Here is a 17,025-nt window from a genome sequence, read left to right on the forward strand (position 1 = left end):
TGCTGTGGTTCGCCAGAAGTGGCTTAGTCATGCTGGCCACATGACCCGGAAGCTGTACGCCGGCTCCCTCGGCCAATAAAGTGAGATGAGTGCCGTAACTCCAGAGTCGGTCATGACTGGACCTAATGGTCAGGGGTCTCTTTACCTTTACTCTTGTGTAGGACCCTGGCAGAGACACATGCCTGACTGGCAAGTTCTTTCCCTCCTGGTTGAGAGCAGTGGGAGGAGAGAGAGTTTTTGCGTGGACAGAGGCAGGTGGGTCTGAGGCAGAGACGTGGAGACTTGGAGTCATTGTAATGGATTGAAGTCATTTCTGCAACAGGTAAAGTGATTTTTAGCCCTCTGACCGGTCCCATATTTTGCTTGACCTGTCCTTTATTTTGTCCAACCAAAGGTCGCAACAGTAGGGATGGGGGTTAATGGTCTGTTCACTGCATGATTTTATCTGAATAAGACCTGATGTACTCATTCTCGACAATGGACATGCACACACAAGAAAACACACATACATGCATTGCCTGTCACACTGCCAACTAGACAGCTTACCTTCTGCAGCCGGCCAAAATGTGGTTTCAGTCGATTCTGTCTTTATGCCTCTGAGCTACTAATTTAGAAATGCTAGGTTTCCCCTTGTTTTTTTCCTAAGCTGTTTGCTCTTGTTTAATTCTGTTTTATTGAGTTACAGCACAGCAAACACTGCTTCAGGCCTTCCTACTTCGCTTTCAGTTCTTGCAACGTTCTAAACAGGGTCAGGATATATATATATATATATATATATATATATATATATATATATATGCAGCATGTAAGAACAACAAGGTTTATAGCAGGATCTGGTTCTCTTCTTATGTCTGTTGGGAAGAAAGGATCATCCCTAAATGGCAGACACATGATGCACATCTTGTAAATCACTCGTTTGAGTATGCACTAAGTTTAATGAGATATACCAGGCACAGGTAAACTCGGCCCTCCAACTGCTTTGGTACTACAACTCCCATCATCCCTAGCTCACAGGACCAGTGGTCAGGGATGATAGGAGTTGTAGTCCCAAAACATCTGGAGGGCCGAGTTTGCCTATGCCTGAGATATACGATATCTACACATTTTGTGTATTGTTTTGGAAAGTGTGACTATGGTTGATTCACCTTTAAATAAGAACTGAATTGAAATTCTCCTCCCTCCCTCCTGAGATCTAATAAAAACTTATCAAAACAAAACATATTTATGAACGGGCTGTTATTTGCATCTGCTTAGGAGATTCTCAAAAGAATGGATTGTAAATATGTGTAAGAACCAACTTTTTAAACAGTAAATAAGGTGAGCAAATTTGTGATTTAATTGTCCTCTCTCTCTCTCTCTCTCTCTCTCTCTCTCTCTATCCCTCCCTCTCTCTGTAGAAGTCTCCTTCAATTTCAGAGCACCAAAATGATATGAAGTATCTGAATAATAAGGCAGACATGTAAGGAAACAAGAGGCTGATTGCGTAAAGATGGAAAACCGAAACTGATTATGAACAAGATCACTTTTTCCACAGCCCCTTGCAGTCAATTAAAAAATGGTTTACATGAAAATAGAAAAGCTGAATAAGGTTGAGGATGTGTATAGCAGAGCTTCCTCAGATTCAGATGATGTATGGATCTCTTATTACTTGGGGAATCTCAGAAAATACCCCTGGGTAGGGATGGAACACCTGGGTGGGTGGATGCCATTTTATGATGAAGTGCTGGGTGGGCAACAGGAGGATAAAATATTGCATTCATTCTGTGTTTTGGAATTCTGGTATAATATTGCTACATTTCAAAATAAAAATATGATTTTTAAAAATAAATTTAAAAACCTATTCTGTGCAGATGAGATGAAATGCCAGGCTGCGGTTGCTTAATTTGAGCACTTTCATTTCATTGCTGCTGGGCTATGCTGTAAATCTCAAGCATATTAAACACCCATTAAAGCCTTATTATTAGTCACCCAAAGCCGAACTTTCAAGCAAGCGCTGAGAAATAATTTTACCTGCAAGGTCTGCTGCTTTGGGAGAGAGCTGTCATTCCAGGCCCCTCCTTAAGGCAGCTATTGAGTCCTCGTAGCCTATTAAAATATTCTAATCCCCATGCTAAGCATATGTTTTAGATCAGCAGGCCAAAAAACTACCGGCTTTCATTATCATATTGAAATCAGCACAGAAGGAAAAATGTCTTTATATGTGGTCTATCAGTTTGCCAGTTTCCCCAGCATGTCAAAGACTGAGATTCAGGAAAAGCGGCTTGTTGATGTCATCAGGCAGGGTCTGGTTCTATCACAGAGTTGTTAACTCCTGGATGTAATAAATCAGATACATAGATTGCTTCTGAGAGTGTGTCCAGCAGTCAAGAGAAAGAGATGGAGGCATGGAGGTCCAGGGAGGGGGGTGGGAACTGGAGGGAGGAAGAAAATTAAGAAAAAATAATGGGGGGCTTTGCTCTATTTCTTGGTGGTGCATTTTTTTCTTTGTGTTTCTTAGTAGAAAAAAAAATAGATTTAAAGTATCTCGTGCAGCATTTTTCAGAATTATGAGTTAGGTTATCTAGTTTTTAAAGCAGTGCTTTAGATGTAGATGTAGGTAAACTCCCAGGAATTTAAAGAAGGAGACTCTCTCCACACAGTCCCCCCCCCCCGATATACAACGGAGCAGGTTCCCCTCTCTTCCTCCAGAAGTCCAACACCATCTCCTTTGTCTTGCTAATATTTAGGTGCAAGTTATTGTCTAAGCACCATGTAGATACTTTATGAACCTCACCTCTGTACGCTGTTTCATCTCCGCCTGCAATTAGGCCCATTATGGTATCTGCAAACTTAATAATTACTGTGGATGGATCAGATGACATGCAGTCATATGTGTACAATGAGTACAGGTAGGGATTTAAGATTAAGATTGTTTCTTCAGACCTTCCTTTGATGAGTAACTAGTGCCCATTGGACTGATAGGACAGAAAACAGAGAGGCCAAGACCCAATGACAGGCAGACCCAATGACAGGCAGAGCCAACTAATTCTACTTTTGCCCCATCCTTCTCCCTTCTGACTTCTAGGAGGAGCAACACTGAGACTAAGGAAAAGGAAGGTGATAGGAAGTTCCACCTCCTGGGATGGTTGTAAGGAAGAAGAAATTCTAGCCAATGATTTGTGGTTCTGGTGTTATTTTTATAAATGTAAAGAAGTAAATGAACTCCACCTACAGTATGCTCACTTTGTATATCAAATATGACACAAATGTTGTAAGTCTCCTTCTCTGCTTCCAAAAGGAACCAAACCAAAGAAATGCTGTCCCTGGAGTGAGCTTCTCATCCGTCTGAGAAATGGGGAGCATGCAGCACTATGCTGCCTTTGTGGTTCCTTCATTTTATTGTTATATGCCAGAATCACACATCTGATATACTTTCTGTATCCCTGGACGATTGCAGCAAAATAGGACAGCTGGTTTTCATTCCCTTTGTGTTATGTCATCCTCCATTCTAGGTTTGGCAAAACTATGCTGGGTATCAATGTTCTGTTCTTATTCATAGTCAGATATTGCTATATTTATGCTGCAAGGAAACTTTCCTAATGAAAAATAATTTGTCAAAATGCATTCTGAGCTTTTGGTTACGGATGGGTGAGGCATTCAATTCAGTTCACATTTTTAGGAGAACTTAGCACATTTTCCAAAATTAAATGAAAACCAAAACGCAGCCATCCTGTCAAATACTCTTTTCCATATTTTGCAGTTCTCCATCCAAGCACTGTGTATAAAAATACACATATCAGTGAAAGTAAAATACAAAATTGTATTATATTAAGGGGGTATTTTTTAAAACAAAAACCTAAAACAAAAAATAAAGTGTCAAATGACATACAAAAATATGTTCACACTAAAATGCTGAAGAATTTTCATAAGGATTTAAGCAATCAATCAATCAGAAATTACTGCAAAAAAATGTGAATTGAATATCTGATTGGAAAAGTGGGAAACACAGAAAACTGGAATGTGGTAGATCTGTCCATTTACTTTGAATTATACAATGAAGATTCCCTGCAATGGTAAACATAATCCAAAAAAAGAACCATCCTAAAGCAGGAAGACCATCTCTTTAAATTACATGCCTGCCAACATTTCTCTGATGAAAATAGGGACATCCTAAGGAAACGTGGGACTTTCCAGGATCAAATCAGAAACCAGGATGGCTTTCGGACTGTCCCTGGAAGATAGGGACACTTGGAGGGTCTGTCATTATAACCTACATGCTTTCAATCTGGAAAGCTATTATTGGTTTTAGTGCTAGGAACTTCAGGAAGGAAGCCATCAGGAACTGAGGACTGTAGGGCATCATCTACTAGCATTATCCCAAGTTAAATCCGTGACTCTATGGCTGGTATTTTTCACAGAGAATGAACCTGCACTTTGGCAATCCCTCAGTGTCCAACAATCTCCATTCAAGAGACTGGAAATAGACATAAAACGCTTCCACGTTATTTCTGTGACAAGGCAGGCAGGGTAGATCACACACTTTGGGGGCAAAATCAGTTTTTTAAAAGAGAGATTTTTGAGATGTTTTCATGGGGAAACGGCACTGCCGACATGCAATGCCATACGTCCAGATTTTCAAAGACATTTACCTGATTTTTGCCTTGACACTGCTGCCAACTGCATTATTCCGGATACGTCCAGAGAAAATCCAGACATGTAGCAACCCTAAAGAATGCTAGGGAGACATGGCAAAACCTTAGAGGAACATCGAAACAAAAAACAACTAGAGAATGGATAATATTCAAGAACTGTGTAAAACTTTATTGTACAAATAATTCCATATTAGCAGAAATTGAGTGATATTTGTAAAGAAAACGATTAGAGGAATATATACAAAGCAGAAAGAAATGAATCTGTGTACAAATCTGTGTTAAAAAAGAATGTTTATATTACAGTATAATGAGAAGAATGGGAAGGATTGTGTTGATGAACACTTATTGTGTAAATAATGATGCCTTGTCTTTTCTTTTCCTCTTTTCTTTTTTTTACACTTTGTATCTTTGTTATTTCTTTATTTTTTCTTTTCCTCTTTTTTGTTTCTTTAAAAATTTTCTATTCTCTACATAATTTTGTTTTTCTTCATATGTAAAGAGATAGATAGTATAGATATATAAACTTTTAATCAGTAAAGAATTAAAACAAAAACAAAAACCCTGCCTTTCTGGAACAAAGGAAGCTTGTTTAACCCTGGGTTGATGCCTTTGAATTATGTTCCGGGGGGAGACTCTTGAGAGTCCCATGGACTGCAAGAAGATCAAACCGATCCATTCTGGAGGAAATCAGCCCTGAGTGCTCACTGGAAGGACAGATCCTGAAGCTGAGGCTCCAATACTTTGGCCACCTCATGAGAAGAGAAGACTCCCTGGAAAAGACCCTGATGTTGGGAAAGATGGAGGGCACAAGGAGATGGGGACGAAGGAGGACAAGATGGTTGGATAGTGTTCTCTAGGCTACCAGCATGAGTTTGACCAAACTGCAGGAGGCAGTGGAAGACAGAAGTGCCTGGCGTGCTCTGGTCCATGGGGTCACGAAGAGTCGGACACGACTAAACAACTAAACGACAACAACACTGTTTGTTCATCCAGCCCAGTATTGTGTACTGTTCATTTCAGGAAGAGGTTAATCTAAATCTGAGCCAGCTCATAACAAGAAGCAGAAATCAAAATGGCGGGTAGCAGAAGGGAAACAGGAATGGGAAAATAAAATATTTGGGGCTGGGGGATAAAATACAAAAATGTTCAGATAGGAGGGAACCTTTGGGGGGGGGAAGATGGCATCCGCCACTCTTCTCCCACCAGTAATGTCTCCAGGGGTGTATGGGGGGGCAGAGGGGGCAGACTGCCCTGGGTACCACTTGAGGAGGTGACAAGATGGCCCACTGCCTCCCCCCAGCTGTAGAGTGGCTGAGGGCACACACGGAGTCAGTATGGGCGCCGCTCGCACAGCGTCCATATGGGCTGCTGCTCACATGTGCCATCCATATGGGTGTCCATACTGGATGCCATGCATGAGCCACTGGGTGGTTTGCTCCGCCCCTCGGCGTCCCACCCCGGGTGCCAGAGAGGGTTCCTCCACCACTGAATGTCTCTAGTATGATGCTACATTGTAATTGAACTACTCCAGTGGGTAGCTAGTGAATTATTCCAGTGGGAAAATGATGGGACAAGGGTTCGATCCCCTCACGGGACACAATTCATTTAAAATGACAAGCTATTTAACTGTCACTGTAGCTCCAGATTTCTTTAGAATCAAGGCACCCAGATTCATCACCAACAGAGAAGCAAAACGGTGGTCCTTTCTGTGCAGAAGAAAATAACTTTCCAAACTTCCTAGGAGAAGGAAGTTCTGTCCATTCATTTAAAAGGATAGATTGCCACAGTACGAAAATTAATCAACTAGTTAACATTTCAAAACTGAGAAAGATTACAACTGATGAGATTTAAAGTCCCTTCACACACCCCTAAATACCACCCCCCAAAAATAATTATCCTCTGCTTAATGAAACATCAACTTGTCTGCAAAGGTAGAAAGTCATTTTGACAGGTTCCTGTTGATGCTTCTGTGCTTGCTGAAAAGCAATTAGCCACCAAGGGCCCCTATCACTCCTTTATATATTTATTTTTCTTAAATAAACAAGTTGATGTAATTATATATATTGGGGGGTGGGTGGGGTGGAAACAACCTGGCTTTTATAATATCCATCAGAGAAGAGGAAAATGTCTGTTGATTTTGCCTCATTTTCAAGACAGGCAGCCAAAGAGGCATGTCATAAATCCATAAAGTACCACTTTAGCTATAACAGAAGCTTTTAATGAGAGACTTGGGGAAATATTTCAATTCTGTTCAATAAGGGACAGATCAGGCAGACAACTCTGCAGATGGCAGGATGCTTCCCTCCCCCTTTGGGGCCAGATGCACATGCAAATAGGGAATGAAGTTGTCAATCAGTCATCATGAGCGCACCGTGCAAGCTGTCACTCAAGCTGCGCCAGGGAAGCCAGAAGAGGCTCACAAGACTGCAGCACTTGCGTATGATCTGCGATTCAAATGGATGCTTGTGGTGTGTGTAATGGCAGTGGAGGTCCTCTTTGCTCAACCCTCTGCTTCTGTTATACAAAACCCTGGGTCTGTAATGAAAGGGATGTCTGAGTAGGCGGCGTGGCATAAAATTTAGAGTGTTAATCCCCCACACTTTCTGGGTTTATCATGAATTGCATCTGATCGCAGTAAAGTCCCATAACAACTTCTGAATGCTAATCCTGAGCTCAGGTCCACAAAGTGAAGCAAGCACATTGTCAGGCTCCAGGAATCAGCTTCCTCCCTCCATGGCAGTAGATAAGCAGAACAAAGGAACAGGAGTCTTCTTACCAGTTAGAAACTTTAACAATCACAGCGAGAAAACAAAGAATCCATCTCCTAGAACGGCGGTGCTCCCAATTAAGGCTATCCCTTATGTCCCTATTAATCTACGTCACTTCTACGTTTTGTAATCTGAGCTTGTCCCCTCTGTGCTTCGTGTGCTTTCTGCTCTGCCACTTTCTGATCTCTTCTTGACCTTGGGGAGAGTGGATGAATGCTTTCCCGAGACAGTGAATCTGTTAACCCTCTCTCTCCCAGTGTTTCTTCTCCTAGATGTTGCCCATCCAGTATTTCCCAGCTTCTGCCTTCTGACCTATGTCCCTCTGCAAACCACTGTTTCAAATCTATACTGTCCTCCTGCTCTTGGGAAGTTTGAGGATCAGGAGCAGGGGGAGAGGGAGGCTCCCACCATTCCTCCTCATTACAGCCCTCCTCAGCACAGTCCCTGGCATCATGCAGAATGCATTTAATCCAGTACTAAGCAGCCACATCTATGTGAGCCCATTGGATCAGACAATGCCCAACTAGTCTTGCCTCCAGGTTTAAGCTGTAGGTTAGGGTTGCCATGTGTCCTCTTTTTCCAGGACATGTCCTCTTTTTCAGGGGTAAAAGTTCTCGTCCTCTGTCGTCCCCTTCTCCTTGTGACCTCCATCTTTCCCAACATCAGGGTCTTTTCCAGGGAGTCTTCTCTTCTCATGAGGTGGCCAAAGTATTAGAGCCTCAGCTTCAGGATCTGTCCTTAAAGTGAGCACTCAGGGCTGATTTCCTTCAGAATGGATAGGTTTGATCTTCGTGCAGTCCATGGGACTGGGTAAAGGTAAAGGGACCCCTGACCATTAGGTCGAGTCATGGCCAACTCTGGGGTTGCAGCGCTCATTTCACTTTATTGGCCGAGGGAGCCGGCGTACAGCTTCCGGGTCATGTGGCCAGCATTACTAAGCCGCATCTGGCGAACCAGAGCAGCGCACGGAAACGCCGTTTACCTTGCACTTTGATGTGCTTTCGAACTGCTAAGTTCGCAGGAGCAGGGACCGAGCAACGGGAGCTCACCCCGTCGCGGGGATTCGAACCGCCGACCTTCTGATCAGCAAGTCCTAGGCTCTGTGGTTTAACCCACAGCACCACCCGTGTCCCATGGGACTGGGTACCTTGCGTCAATTGAAGCAGCAGAAACTTTCTAAGATGGTGGCAATGACTAGCTTTGGATCTGAGGGCATTTAAACAGATTTTTCTTTTCTAGTCCAACCAAGTTGCAATGCAGGGAAATGCAGTTGTTGCAGACGAAGATCGAACCTGCAACCTGGGCATTATCAGCGCCACATTCTAACCATCTGAGCTATCCAGGATGGCAGAGGTAGTGTGTTTCTGAATACCAGCTGCTGAAAACTGCTATTTCACTCAGATTCTGCTTGCAGACTTCCCATGGGCATCTGGATGGTCACTGTGAGAACAACATGCCGGACCAGATGGACATTGGGCTTGGTCCATCAGGATTCTTTTTGTGTTTGTATGTGAATCAGGCTAAAAGTTATGATCTGCCTTCAAATCCCAACCTCCTTAACTATGCCCTGGATTCAGAAAATCCTTATCCTTGGATGAGTCCAGCCAAGTGAAATGTTATTTCTGGTTCAGACTGTTCTAGTCTGTTTAGTAGCAAACTGAATTTTCGTCCAAGCTACTGTATATGCAGCTGCCTCTTGTGAACCAGATCTTGCAACCTTTCATAAATGTGCTTTATTAGGGCTCTATTTGCATTGAGATCAATGTGTGAAAACCTAGAGCAGCTGTACAATTACTTGCCCCAGAAATCCATATTACATGAAGGCAAAGCAATTCAAAGAGTGTGGCAGAAAAGATTTCCCATTGCTAAACTTTATTGAATAGTGGAAGTGCTTTGTATGGATTCCAAGGGACAGACTGAAGATGTGATCTCCTGTTACTTTCTCAGCTCAACAATGAATATGCATCTGTTCCAAATCCAAAATCTCTACATGGATTTTTGACCATCATTCTGTTGAGCACAAGTGAATCTGGTTCACAGCACAGTAACCCAACCTTATGCACAGCTACTGAGAAGTAACTGCTACCCACTTCGGTGGGTGTTTAACTGCTTTGCAGATACTTTGATGCATACCCCTCTTCTCTGGTCAGCAAGAAGTTGCAGGAGCGCAGAGTTGACCCAGTTTAACATGCCAGTACCTTGTCTAAGCTGCTAATCCTCCGTGTCTGACTACACATGTTCTTCTATTGGTAGCTATGCAGCCCAGAGTTTTGAAAGGATTGAAGGATTGGTGTAGAAAACAGTAGCTGATAAAGGCTTTCTGGGAAATGTTATACAGTGGTACCTCTAGTTACAAACTTAATTGGTTCTGGAGGTCCGTTCTTAACCTGAAACTGTTCTTTACTAGAGGCGTGCTTTCGCTAATGGGGCCTCTTGCTGACGCTGTGCCGCCAGCACACAATTTCCGTTCTCATCCTGGGGCAAAGTTCTCAACTTGAGGTAACTCTCCCAGGTTAGCGGAGTTTGTAACCTGAAGCATTTGTAACCTGAGGCATTTGTAACTTGAGGTACCACTGTATAATGACCTGAAAAAAATGTTTAAAATAACTTTTGTAAAAAAACCAACAACTCAGAAGCTTTCTTATTAAGAATTGTAGGTAAAGGTAAAGGGACCCCTGACCATTAGTTCCAGTCGTGACCGACTCTGGGGTTGCGGCGTTCATCTCTCTTTATTGGCCGAGGGAGCCGGCATACAACTTCCGGTCATGTGGCCAGCATGACTAAGCCGCTTCTGGCGAACCAGAGCAGCGCACGGAAACACCGTTTACCTTCCCACCGGAGCGGTACCTGTTTATCTACTTGCACTTTAATGTGCTTTCGAACTGCTAGGTTGGCAGGAGCAGGGACCGAGCAACAAGAGCTCATCCCATCGTGGGGATTTGAACCGCCGACCTTCTGATCGGCAAGTCCTAGGCTCAGTGGTTTAACCAACATCCAAAAGGAGCAGAAAAGACTTTTAATGCATGCAACAGCAGCAACACGGATGCTTCTAGCCCAAATGTGGAAAGAAGAAAGAGTCTCTACCAGAGAGGAATGGCAAACTAAGCTTAAACTATGCTGAAATGGCAAAACTGACCGGAAAGCTCAGGGACCAAGAAGACAAGGAATTCAAGACAGAATGATGAAAACATTAGCAGGATTTTAATCTCACTTGTAATGTAACAAATACTATGGATAATATGGATAGATATAAAATATAGACTACAAAATAATATGCAGTTGAAAATGTTGACAATAGGACCCATGGAGGGGATGGGGGGAAGTCTCAAGGTACAGAGTAATCTCTTTATATGGATGTGTATTTGGTATGGCTATAAATTTATATTTGTAAAATCAAATAAAAATGATTTTTTAAAAAGAGAAAACAGTAGCTGATTACTCGTGGAATGGCACCAGTCTGTGGACCATCACCTTGTGTAATACCATTGTAGAAGACAACACAGAACTGGAACAAGGGTGTAGAACTGCGCTACTTTGATGAAATTCTCTATGGTGCGAAAAGTGCTCCATAAATGTTCCATAATAGTTCTTAGAGTATTCTACAGTATCGAATGTCATCACAGCATTATTTATTTAGGGAAAAAGCACTGAATAGCCATATTGAAAGAGGCAAAGGCTATGAAAATGAATGAGGTTATAGAATGGCAAGCAATACTTTGTGCCAGAAATAACATCCCTCTCCCCTCCCCTCCGCTGGCCTCATTTTCAGTTGAAAGCATGTGTGTTTCCTAATTGAGGATGATTTAAAATGTGACTTTTATAAATTCAGTCCAGAGATCGGGTTCCAATGCTTCTGGCTAGGTGCTTGCAACACAATCCAAGGAAAGGAAATGTTTTGCAGAAAGATCTAAGCATCTTATCTGCTAATAGCTCACCCCAGCCATATTTACTGGGTGAAAGCACTTGTGTAGACCTTGCTTCTCCCAGCCAACTTTCCCATCAGCTGTATTGATCTGACATGAACTAGACAACTCAAGCGGGGTGGGAGACATCTTACAGATCTGAAGCATGGGGGATCAGAAGCAATATTCCTAATCCTGGCCGCTAGTGTCTTCAGTGGAGATTTCCATGATCATACCAGAATTTTCAGGTGTGGTCTACTCCATCACAATGAAAGAAGTTGATGTGAGCAAGATAAAATCAAGTTATACGAAAAAACAAAAAAAAATTCCTTCCAGTAGCACCTTAAAGACCAACTAAGTCAGTTCTTGGTATGAGCTTTCGTGTGCATGCACACTTCTTCAGATACACAGTGAATTTTTTTTGTTTTGACTATGGCAGACCAACACGGCTACCTATCTGTAACTGGAACTATGGAAGGCACCACATTGAGCCGCATGTGTATCTGAAGAAGTGTGCATGCACACGAAAGCTCATACCAAGAACTGACTTAGTTGGTCTTTAAGGTGCTACTGGAAGGAATTTTTTTTGTTTTGACTATGGCAGACCAACACAGCTACCTATCTGTAACTGAATCAAGTTATACGGTTAGTTATCTGTGGTGTTGTGGTCCTGATGCTAAGGTAGAATGTGGAAAATCCAAGCTGAAGCCCTCGCTTTCTGATGGAGCTTAGCTGGTGATGTTGGTCAAAATATTAACTTTGAGTCTTTCCCCAACATGGTGTCTACCAGATTTTTTGGACTACAATTCTCATCATCCTGGGCCATGCTACCTGGGCTGATGGAATTTGCAGTCCAAAAAATCTAGAACATCCAACTCCCAAGAGACTGTTATCTACTCACAGAATAAAAAACTGGCAATGATCTACCCCTTTTGGTGGGGGGTGGTTCAGATCAAAGTTGTTGAGCTTCAGAGGGGCAGGTCAAAAATGCTGAGCTTTCTTTAGAGGCAAAAGGGAAAAGTTGCTCACCAAAAGATTGCTCAGGAAACAATCAGCCTGTGATGGGTTAAGGGGCTGCTTGTGCGTAAATGGCTGAGTTCTTAACTCCTGCAATCAGTTTCTAAACTCTCCCCGTCCGCGGAGCCATGGGTGCATGGCTGCCTCAATCGCTGGCAGAATCCGTCAGTGGGCGCTTCCGGAATTTACGCCAACATAGGAGTTCCTTAACGGAAACCCTCCTTTTGTAATCTCTGCGTGACAGTTTCCTCCACGGAGTGGGCGTCCCCAGCGGAGGTCCAGAAACCTCTCCGCTGTTCTCACTGGAAGTATCTTGAAGCCATCCCTCCGATTGAGTTTCTGCGGGAACTCTCTCTCTCCCCCTGCTGGTTCCTTCCTCAGCATCCGAGGGTCTCCTAACCTCCTTGAGCCCTTCCACCACCTGACTCTCCGATGGCAGTTCCCTGACACAGCCTCACAGCAAAAAGTCTATCTTCCATTCTAGCGATCATGCAAGAATGGAGGATAGGGCGAGGGGGCGGGGGCAGATGCCCTTTTCCCCCAACAAAGGGACAAGAGCCTGCGATCGACTGCGATTGACAAAAAACTCCCAGGGGATTGACCAGTCAATTGTGGTCAACCGGTTGGACAGCCCTGATCTAGAAGCTGCCAGGTTGGAGAACGCTGGCCTAATGTATCTCCAAAAGTTGTTGGGGAACTCCAGTGTCACCCTGAGCAACTTGAAGAAAGGGCGAAAGCAAAGGTAATGTAATGAACAACCATGGCTCGTATATCATTGAACGCAATGTTTTATCTTATTTCTTATAAACAGGAAAGAAAAAGGATCTGTTCCTCCTCCTACCAGTCAACCTGGACTTTGGTATATGTAAATCTCATAAACCAAACTCTGAAAGCAGCATTGGTGCGAATCCAGAGGTTTGATTATTTCTGTATTATACATTTCTAAGAAGTTGTGGTGCTGTGAAGTGCTGGGTGTGGAGCTGCTCTCGCAGCAGCAGCAGCAGCAGCAGCAGCAGCATCGCCCCACAGGAATAAGGCAGTGGTGAGGTCAGGCTATGTGGGAACATCAGTAGGAGCACTGGTTTGGCTCCACTGGTGTGCCAATACATGGAAGCAGGAAAAGGCTTCTCTCCAGTCTTAGTACGGTGATCTCACAGCACTGAGACGAGAGATAAGCCACTGCCCAGTGCTTTTTAAGAAGCATATGACATCAGGTGGTCTCACAGTGCTAAGATGAGAGATAAGTCCCCACTGCTTTCTTATACAGTGGTAGCTCAGGTTAAGAACTTAATTTGTTCTGGAGGTCCATTTTTAAGCTGAAACTGTTCTCAACCTGAGGTACCACTTTAGCTAATGGGGACTTCTGCTGCCACTGCACCGCCACCAAACGATTTCTGTTCTCATCCTGAAGCAAAGTTCTTAACCTGCGGTACTACTTCTGGGTTAGCTGAGTCTGTAACCTGAAGCACCTGTAACCTGAAGCGTCTGTAACCCGAGCATAGCTGTCAACCTTCCCTTTTTTTGCGGGAAATTCCCTTAATCCAGCGCCGTTTCCCGCTGCTTCCCGCTGCTATCCTGGATTGTTAGATATCCCGTAGACTGTCCCCGGGACAGGTGAGGCTGCTGATCCCTTATTTTCGAGCTGCTGGTCCCTTATTTTCAAATCTGAAAGTTGAAAGCTATGAACTTGAGGTACCACTGTATTGTCATAGAGAAATTAGAGTCTTATTTCTCATCTTAGTGCTGTGGTGCTTGGCCCTTATGTCTGATTTTAGTGCTTAGCACTTAGAGAAACGCTGCCTACTCTTTTAATAGTTCACTCTCCAGTCTTAGCACTGTACTGCAGTCTATATCTTAGTGCTTAGTGTTTCAACCAGAGGTAACAGATCTCCATGCCTGATGTCATATGACATCAGGTGCCTGGCAGGTGGGCAAAGTTAGCCCCACCAACCAAATTCAGAGGCTTGATGCCCACAGGTTGGAAGATCTCCATGACTGCTAGAGGACTTTTCTGGTTCATAACATCATAGAATTGTAGAGTTGGAAGGGACCACAAGGCAGTAGCGGAGGAAGAGGAGTGCGGGGGGAGCGCACTGCCCCCGGCAGCGCGATCCCGGTGGGGTGCCATTGTGGCTACCCCCCCCCCCCCGTGCTGGGTGCCATGCCCCTGTGGGTAGTGCATCACATCCCCGGGATGTGTGCCAGTCCCGCCCCACCTGCTCTCCTCCCCCCCGGTGCCGGAGCATGAAGCTCCACCACTGCCACAAGATTCATCTCATCCAACCCCCTGCAATCCAGGAATCTTCTGCTCAATGTGGGGCTCAGACCCATGACCCTGACATTGAGAGTCTCTTGCTCTACTGACTTGTTCTTAAGCGCCAAGCTAGGAAACACTTCAGCTGTTAAAACTCATCCAGCCACCCCTCGCCTTTATTAAAGAAAACAGGCTGTTTCTCGGCCTGTGTAAACTTCACAGCATAGTCAATCTTTGTAATGTAAAGATGGTGAAGCAGTTTTTTCCTCCGCTAACTGCGAGAAAATAATATTTTTCCCCCTTTCGAAATGTATCGTCATAATTGCTTTTTAACAGCAGTAGCTCTAATTGAAGCAATTAGTGGTGTCACTTTATTCCTTTTTTAAAGATCTCAAGCTGAGAGTCTGGAAGAGAATTAGAAGCAAAGGAAGAGGAAAAGATGGAGAACTCCCAATAAGCAAATTGGCAGCAGGACGTGTTCCATATGCCATGCATTAGGGGGTTCTGACGGAGCCAGAAGAAAGGAAATCTGAAGATGAGTTCAGAGATTTAGCCTGGCAGTAGACTCCTATTTGTGGTGGGGCACCAACACAGGCTTTGGAAGCACACGAAGCTGCCACCACATGTTCCATGTGAACCGATGTGCCGATCACACAGGGTCCCCAGACATTTTACAGTCTATTGATCCCTGTGCCACCACTGTGCTCGCTTCCCTGCTGCCACCATCCCGTTACTCTCAGGTAAACACCAAGTCCAGACAGTTGTTAAAGTGAATCAAATAAAGAAGTTTATTTTATAAACATTAACACGTTTATGGTTTCTCAGATAATATTCCTGTCGGTATCTTAACTTTAGTTTCTTTACCGGCCTATACCTTCCTAATACCTTCTGACTGATTATCTCAACTGTTTGACTGACTCCTCTTAACAAATTCTCTCACTCTCTCACACCAGACTAGCCCAACCCACAGACTTATCCACTCTGTCTCTTCTCTAACTTCAGACTGACTTCTCAACCACACTAACTCTAACTCAGTGGGTCCCCATTGGTTAAAGGTAAAGGGACACCTGACCATTAGGTCCAGTCGTCACCGACTCTGGGGTTGCGGTGCTCATCTCACTCTATAGGCCGAGGGAGCCGGCATACAGCTTTCAGGTCATGTGGCCAGCATGACTAAGCCGCTTTTGGTGAACCAGAGCAGCTCACGGAAACGCTGTTTACCTTCCCACTGGAGTGGTACCTATTTATCTACTTGCACTTTGACATGCTTTCGAACTGCTAGGTTGGCAGGAGCAGGGACCGAGAAACAGGAGCTCACCCCGTTGCGGGGATTCAAACCGCCGACCTTCTGATCGGCAAGTCCTAGGCTCTGTGGTTTAACCCACAGCACCACCCACGTCCCTTTGGTTAGTCATTTTACAATTAGTTAACCCTTTCCTGACAAACCCAGTATGATGTCACACACCTAGGAGGGCAAGCGCCACAACCGGCCACTCATGAAAGTGCATTTTTTGCAATATGTACCCCATTTCCACTCCCCTGACAGGAGGCTGGAGCTCCCCTGCCTTCTTCCCAAAGCTGGGTGGGCTTTGGGAAGGTGGCGGGAGGGCTTTTAGACCCTTTGGAGCATTGCACCTCCCTCCCTAAGCTGGGCAGAAGCTTCGCAGGCTTTGGAAAAGGGGCATCAGGGAAACATTTAGGGGACTGGCTTAGTCCCCCAGCCCACCGACTGCAAACCACCGGCCACTCCACTCCACAAATAGGCACTTACTTCTGGACCGTATGCTTACAAGAGTTCTTGATGACTGAACAAACACCACTGATCAAGTGACTTATCAGATCAAAGAGCATTATGTTTCTTTTTTTAAAAAAAAAATTATTAAAGGTTTTCTTAATACAATAGAAAAAGCAAACAAAATAACATATAATTTTTTCAATATCCACATTTTCTTCACTTCTTTGGACTTCCTCACATCTCTCGTTCCTGCGTTCTAAGTTTTTCGAACTTTACCCAGCAATTTATCACCTTGCTTCAATTCTTATATTATAATTTCCAATATTGTGTCCCTAATTTTAGATAATTTTACCCAAACCTTAAAAGCTTAACATAATATTTATCCAAAATTTGTCTTTTCTTATATTTTCATTTATCTTCATATTCCTTTTAACTATCTTAATGGTGCCATATTATTAATAATCTTACATCTTTCTTAACACTCATACAATTTACAATATTTTTGTAAATAGTCCTTAAATTTCTTCCAGTCCTCCTCCACAGCCTCTTCTCCCAGGTCTCGGATTCTGCCAGTCATTTCTGATAAACTCCATATAGTCTATCAGTTGCATCTGCCATTCTTCCAGTGTGGGCAAATCTTGGGTTTTCCAGTGCTTGGCGAGAAGTATCCTTGCTGCTGTTGTTGCAAAGAGCATTATGTTTCAATGGACGCTTCAGA

The sequence above is a fragment of the Podarcis gaigeae genome (assembly GCF_964106915.1).
Source record: "Podarcis gaigeae genome assembly, chromosome: 11".
NCBI lineage: Eukaryota > Metazoa > Chordata > Lepidosauria > Squamata > Lacertidae > Podarcis > Podarcis gaigeae.